This window comes from Triticum aestivum, chromosome 6B (genome assembly GCF_018294505.1).
Source record: "Triticum aestivum cultivar Chinese Spring chromosome 6B, IWGSC CS RefSeq v2.1, whole genome shotgun sequence".
In the NCBI taxonomy this organism is placed as follows: domain Eukaryota; kingdom Viridiplantae; phylum Streptophyta; class Magnoliopsida; order Poales; family Poaceae; genus Triticum; species Triticum aestivum.
In genome coordinates this window covers 80,323,043-80,331,292 of record NC_057810.1, presented here as the reverse complement: position 1 = coordinate 80,331,292, position 8,250 = coordinate 80,323,043, and positions in this window count along the sequence as shown.

Below are 8,250 nucleotides of genomic sequence, written 5' to 3'. Positions count from 1 at the left end.
GTCAAGTATCTCTTCCTTAGACCATGAGATCGTGTAACTCCCGGATACCGTAGGAGTGCTTTGGGTGTACCAAACGTCACAACGTAACTGGGTGACTATAAAGGTGCACTACAGGTATCTCCGAAAGTGTCTGTTGGGTTGACACGGATCGAGACTGGGATTTGTCACTCCGTATGACGGAGAGGTATCTCTGGGCCCACTCGGTAATGCATCATCATAATGAGCTCAAAGTGACCAAGTGTTTGGTCACGGGATCATGCATTACGGTATGAGTAAAGTGACTTGCCGGTAACGAGACTGAACGAGGTATTGGGATACCGACGATCGAGTCTCGGGCAAGTAACGTACCGATTGACAAAGGGAATTGCATACGGGGTTGATTGAATCCTCGACATCGTGGTTCATCCGATGACATCATCGAGGAGCATGTGGGAGCCAACATGGGTATCCAGATCCCGCTGTTGGTTATTGACCGGAGAGCCGTCTCGGTCATGTCTGCGTGTCTCCCGAACCCGTAGGGTCTACACACTTAAGGTTCGGTGACGCTAGGGTTATTAGGAAGACTTGTATGTGATTACCGAATGTTGTTCGGAGTCCCGGATGAGATCCCGACGTCACGAGGAGTTCCGGAATGGTCCGGAGGTAAAGATTTATATATGGGAAGTTGTCATACGGACACCGGAAAGTTTCGGGGGCATATCGGTATTGTACCGGGGCCACCGGAGGGGTTCCGGGGGTCCACCGGGAGGGGCCACCCCTCTCGGAGGGCCTCATGGGCCGCAAGGGGCAGGGAACCAGCCCCTGGAGGGCTGGGCGCCCCCCCTTGGGCCCATGCGCCTAGGGTTGGGGGGGAACCCTAGTGGGGGCGCCCCCCTTGCTTGGGGGGCAAGCCCCCTCCCTGGCCGCCGCCCCCCTCTAGATCTCATCTAGAGGGGGCCGGCCCCCTTCCCCCTTCCCCTATAAATAGAGGGGCGAGGGGAGGGCTGAACACCTGATCCAAGGCGCAGCCCCTCCCCTCCCCAACACCTCTCCTCCTCCGTTGAGTGCTTGGCGAAGCCCTGTCGGAGTACTGCCTCTCCACCATCATCACGCCGTCGTGCTGCTGCTGGAGCCTTCTTCCTCAACCTCTCCTTCCCCCTTGCTGGATCAAGAAGGAGGAGACGTCGTCCGTCCGTACGTGTGTTGAACGCGGAGGTGCTGTCCGTTCAGCACTTGGTCATCGGTGATTTGAATCACGGCGAGTACGACTCCATCATCACCGTTCCCTTGAACGCTTCCGCACGCGATCTACAAGTGGTATGTAGATGCATCTCTCTCCCATGACTCGTTGCTTAGATGAACTCATAGATGGATCTTGGTGAAACCGTAGGAAATTTTTAATTTTCTGCAACGTTCCCCAACAGTGGCATCATGAGCTAGGTCTATGCGTAGTTCTCTATTGCACGAGTAGAACACAATTTTGTTGTGGGCGTAGATCTTGTCAACTTGCTTGCCGCTACTAGTCTTTTCTTGCTTCAGCGGTATTGTGGGATGAAGCGGCCCGGACCGACCTTACACGTACGCTTACGTGAGACAGGTTCCACCGACTGACATGCACTAGTTGCATAAGGTGGCTAGCGGGTGTCTGTCTCTCCTACTTTAGTTGGAGCGGATTAGATGAAAAGGGTCCTTATGAAGGGTAAATAGAAGTTGACAAAATCACGTTGTGGTTATTCGTAGGTAAGAAAACGTTCTTGCTAGAACCCAATTGCAGCCACGTAAAAGATGCAACAACAATTAGAGGACGTCTAACTTGTTTTTGCAGCAATTGTCATGTGATGTGATATGGCCAGAAGTTGTGATGAATGATGAATGATATATTGTGATGTATGAGATCATGTTCTTGTAATAGGAATCACGACTTGCATGTCGATGAGTATGACAACCGGCAGGAGCCATAGGAGTTGTCTTTATTTTTTGTATGACCTGCGTGTCATTGAAGAACGCCATGTAAATTACTTTACTTTATTGCTAAACGCGTTAGCCATAGAAGTAGAAGTAGTCGTTGGCGTGACAACTTCATGAAGACACAATGATGGAGATCATGATGATGGAGATCATGGTGTCATGCCGGTGACGAAGATGATCATGGAGCCCCGAAGATGGAGATCGAAGGAGCTATATGATATTGGCCATATCATGTCACTACTATATAATTGCATGTGATGTTTATTATGTTTTATGCATCTTGTTTACTTAGAACGGCGGTAGTAAATAAGATGATCCCTTATAATAATTTCAAGAAAGTGTTCCCCCTAACTGTGCACCGTTGCTAAAGTTCGTCGTTTCGAAGCACCACGTGATGATCGGGTGTGATAGATCCTTACGTTCACATACAACGGGTGTAAGACAGATTTACACATGCAGAACACTTAGGGTTAACTTGACGAGCCTAGCATGTACAGACATGGCCTCGGAACACAGAGACCGAAAGGTCGAACATGAGTCGTATGGAAGATACGATCAACATGGAGATGTTCACCGATGATGACTAGTCCGTCTCACGTGATGATCGGACACGGCCTAGTCGACTCGGATCGTGTAACACTTAGATGACTAGAGGGATGTCTAATCTGAGTGGGAGTTCATTAAATAATTTGATTAGATGAACTTAATTATCATGAACTTAGTCTAAAACTTTTGCAAAATATGTCTTGTAGATCAAATGGCCAACGCTCATGTCAACATGAACTTCAACGCGTTCCTAGAGAAAACCAAGCTGAAAGATGATGGCAGCAACTATTCGGACTGGGTCCGGAACCTGAGGATCATCCTCATAGCAGCCAAGAAAGATTATGTCCTAGATGCACCGCTAGGTGAAGCACCCATCCCAGAGAACCAAGACGTTATGAACACTTGGCAATCACGTGCTGATGATTACTCCCTCGTTCAGTGCGGCATGCTTTACAGCTTAGAACCGGGGCTCCAAAAGCGTTTTGAGAAGCACGGAGCATATGAGATGTTCGAGGAGCTGAAAATGGTTTTCCAAGCTCATGCCCGGGTCGAGAGATATGAAGTCTCCGACAAGTTCTATAGTTGTAAGATGGAGGAAAACAGTTCTGTCAGTGAGCACATACTCAAAATGTCTGGGTTGCACAACCGCCTGTCCCAGTTGGAGATCAACCTCCCGGAAGAGGCGGTCATTGACAGAATCCTTCAGTCGCTCCCACCGAGCTACAAGAGCTTTGTGTTGAACTACAATATGCAGGGGATGGTGAAGACCATTCCTGAAGTATTCTCAATGCTGAAGTCAGCAGAGGTTGAAATCAAGAAAGAACATCAAGTGTTGATGGTCAATAAGACCACTAAGTTCAAGAAGGGCAAGGGTAAGAAGAACTTCAAGAAGGACGGCAAAGATGTTGCCGCGCCCGGTAAGCCAGTTGCCGGGAAGAAGTCAAAGAATGGACCCAAGCCTGAGACTGAGTGCTTTTATTGCAAGGGGAAGGGTCACTGGAAGCGGAACTGCCCCAAATACTTAGCGGACAAGAAGGCCGGCAACACTAAAGGTATATTTGATATACATGTAATTGATGTGTACCTTACCAGTACTCGTAGTAACTCCTGGGTATTTGATACCGGTGCCGTTGCTCACATTTGTAACTCACAGCAGGAGCTGCGGAATAAGCGGAGACTGGCGAAGGACGAGGTGACGATGCGCGTCGGGAATGGTTCCAAGGTCGATGTGATCGCCGTCGGCACGCTACCTCTACATTTACCTACGGGATTAGTTTTAAACCTCAATAATTGTTATTTAGTGCCAAGTTTGAGCATGAACATTGTATCTGGATCTCGTTTGATACGAGATGGCTACTCATTTAAATCCGAGAATAATGGTTGTTCTATTTATATGAGAGATATGTTTTATGGTCATGCCCCGATGGTCAATGGTTTATTCTTAATGAATCTCGAACGTAATGTTACACATATTCATAGTGTGAATACCAAAAGATGTAAAGTTGATAACGATAGTCCCACATACTTGTGGCACTGCCGCCTTGGTCACATTGGTGTCAAGCGCATGAAGAAGCTCCATGCTGATGGACTTTTAGAGTCTCTAGATTATGAATCATTTGACACATGCGAACCATGCCTCATGGGCAAAATGACCAAGACTCCGTTCTCCGGAACAATGGAGCGAGCAACCAACTTATTGGAAATCATACATACTGATGTGTGTGGTCCAATGAGCGTTGAGGCTCGCGGAGGATATCGTTATGTTCTCACTCTCACTGATGACTTGAGTAGATATGGGTATGTCTACTTGATGAAACACAAGTCTGAGACCTTTGAAAAGTTCAAGGAATTTCAGAATGAAGTAGAGAATCAACGTGACCGAAAGATAAAATTCTTACGATCGGATCGTGGAGGAGAATATTTAAGTCACGAATTTGGTACACACTTAAGAAAATGTGGAATCGTTTCACAACTCACGCCGCCTGGAACACCTCAGCGTAACGGTGTGTCCGAACGTCGTAATCGCACTCTATTGGATATGGTGCGATCTATGATGTCTCTTACCGATTTACCGCTATCATTTTGGGGATACGCTCTAGAGACAGCTACATTCACTTTAAATAGGGCACCGTCTAAATCCGTTGAGACGACACCGTATGAATTATGGTTTGGGAAGAAACCTAAGCTGTCGTTTCTAAAAGTTTGGGGATGCGATGCTTATGTCAAGAAACTTCAACCTGAAAAGCTCGAACCCAAGTCGGAAAAATGCGTCTTCATAGGATACCCTAAGGAAACCATTGGGTATACCTTCTACTTAAGATCCGAGGGCAAGATCTTTGTTGCCAAGAACGGATCCTTTCTGGAAAAAGAGTTTCTCTCGAAAGGAGTAAGTGGGAGGAAAGTAGAACTCGATGAAGTACTACCTCTTGAACCGGAAAGTAGTGCAGCTCAGGAAAACGTTCCTGTGGTGCCTACACCGACTGGAGAGGAAATTAATGATGATGATCAAGGTACTTCTGATCAAGTTGCTACTGAACTTCGTAGGTCCACAAGGACACGTTCCACACCAGAGTGGTATGGCAACCCTGTCCTGGAAATCATGTTGTTAGACAACGGTGAACCTTCGAACTATGAAGAAGCGATGGCGGGCCCAGATTCCAACAAATGGCTAGAAGCCATGCAATCCGAGATAGAATCCATGTATGAAAACAAAGTATGGACTTTGACTGACTTGCCCGATGATCGGCGAGCGATAGAAAACAAATGGATCTTTAAGAAGAAGACGGACGCGGATGGTAATGTCACCATCTATAAAGCTCGACTTGTCGCTAAGGGTTATCGGCAAGTTCAAGGGATTGACTACGATGAGACTTTCTCTCCCGTAGCGAAGCTTAAGTCCGTCCGAATCATGTTAGCAATTGCCGCATACTATGATTATGAGATATGGCAGATGGACGTCAAAACGGCATTCCTTAACGGCTATCTTAAGGAAGAACTGTATATGATGCAGCCGGAAGGTTTTGTCGATCCTAAGAATGCTAACAAAGTATGCAAGCTCCAGCGATCCATTTATGGGCTGGTGCAAGCATCTCGGAGTTGGAACATTCGCTTTGATGAGATGATCAAAGCGTTTGGGTTTATGCAGACTTATGGAGAAGCCTGCGTTTACAAGAAAGTGAGTGGGAGCTCTGTAGCATTTCTCATATTATATGTAGATGACATACTTTTGATGGGAAATGATATAGAATTCTTGGACAGCATTAAGGCCTACTTGAATAAGTGTTTTTCAATGAAGGACCTTGGAGAAGCTGCTTACATATTAGGCATCAAGATCTATAGGGATAGATCGAGACGCCTCATAGGTCTTTCACAAAGCACATACCTTGATAAGATTTTGAAGAAGTTCAAAATGGATCAGTCCAAGAAAGGGTTCTTGCCTGTACTGCAAGGTGTGAGATTGAGCTCGGCTCAATGCCCGACCACGGCAAAAGATAAAGAAGAGATGAGCGTCATCCCCTATGCCTCAGCCATAGGATCTATTATGTATGCCATGCTGTGTACCAGACCTGATGTAAACCTTGCCGTAAGTTTGGTAGGAAGGTACCAAAGTAATCCCGGCAAGGAACACTGGACAGCGGTCAAGAATATCCTGAAGTACCTGAAAAGGACAAAGGACATGTTTCTCGTTTATGGAGGTGACGAAGAGCTCGTCGTAAAGGGTTACGTCGACGCTAGCTTCGACACAGATCTGGATGACTCTAAGTCACAAACCGGATACGTGTATATGTTGAATGGTGGAGCAGTAAGCTGGTGCAGCTGCAAGCAGAGCGTCGTGGCGGGATCTACATGTGAAGCGGAGTACATGGCAGCCTCGGAGGCAGCGCATGAAGCAATTTGGGTGAAGGAGTTCATCACCGACCTAGGAGTCATACCCAATGCGTCGGGGCCGATCAAACTCTTCTGTGACAACACTGGAGCTATTGCCCTTGCCAAGGAGCCCAGGTTTCACAAGAAGACCAGGCACATCAAGCGTCGCTTCAACTCCATCCGTGAAAATGTTCAAGATGGAGACATAGATATTTGCAAAGTACATACGGATCTGAATGTCGCAGATCCGTTGACTAAACCTCTCTCGCGAGCAAAACATGATCAACACCAGAACTCTATGGGTGTTCGATTCATCACAATGTAACTAGATTATTGACTCTAGTGCAAGTGGGAGACTGTTGGAAATATGCCCTAGAGGCAATAATAAAAGGATTATTATTATATTTCCTTGTTCATGATAATTGTCTTTTATTCATGCTATAATTGTATTATCCGGAAATCGTAATACACGTGTGAATACATAGACCACAATACGTCCCTAGTAAGCCTCTAGTTGACTAGCTCGTTGGTCAACAGATAGTCATGGTTTCCTGACTATGGACATTAGATGTCGTTGACAACGGGATCACATCATTAGGAGAATGATGTGATGGACAAGACCCAATCCTAAGCATAGCACAAGATCGTGTAGTTCGTTTTGCTAGAGCTTTTCCAATGTCAAGTATCTCTTCCTTAGACCATGAGATCGTGTAACTCCCGGATACCGTAGGAGTGCTTTGGGTGTACCAAACGTCACAACGTAACTGGGTGACTATAAAGGTGCACTACAGGTATCTCCGAAAGTGTCTGTTGGGTTGACACGGATCGAGACTGGGATTTGTCACTCCGTATGACGGAGAGGTATCTCTGGGCCCACTCGGTAATGCATCATCATAATGAGCTCAAAGTGACCAAGTGTTTGGTCACGGGATCATGCATTACGGTACGAGTAAAGTGACTTGCCGGTAACGAGACTGAACGAGGTATTGGGATACCGACGATCGAGTCTCGGGCAAGTAACGTACCGTTGACAAAGGGAATTGCATACGGGGTTGATTGAATCCTCGACATCGTGGTTCATCCGATGACATCATCGAGGAGCATGTGGGAGCCAACATGGGTATCCAGATCCCGCTGTTGGTTATTGACCGGAGAGCCGTCTCGGTCATGTCTGCGTGTCTCCCGAACCCGTAGGGTCTACACACTTAAGGTTCGGTGACGCTAGGGTTATTAGGAAGACTTGTATGTGATTACCGAATGTTGTTCGGAGTCCCGGATGAGATCCCGGACGTCACGAGGAGTTCCGGAATGGTCCGGAGGTGAAGATTTATATATGGGAAGTTGTCATACGGACACCGGAAAGTTTCGGGGGCATATCGGTATTGTACCGGGGCCACCGGAGGGGTTCTGGGGGTCCACCGGGAGGGGCCACCCCTCTCGGAGGGCCTCATGGGCCGCAAGGGGCAGGGAACCAGCCCCTGGAGGGCTGGGCGCGCCCCCCCCCCCTTGGGCCCATGCGCCTAGGGTGGGGGGGGGACCCTAGTGGGGGTGCCCCCTTGCTTGGGGGGCAAGCCCCCCTCCCTGGCCGCCGCCCCCCTCTAGATCTCATCTAGAGAGGGCCGTCCCCCTTCCCCCTTCCCCTATAAATAGAGGGGCGAGGGGAGGGCTGAACACCTGATCCAAGGCGCAGCCCCTCCCCTCCCCAACACCTCTCCTCCTCCGTTGAGTGCTTGGCGAAGCCCTGTCGGAGTACTGCCTCTCCACCATCATCACGTCGTCGTGCTGCTGCTGGAGCCTTCTTCCTCAACCTCTCCTTCCCCCTTGCTGGATCAAGAAGGAGGAGACGTCATCCGCTCCGTACGTGTGTTGAACGTGGAGGTGCTGTCCGTT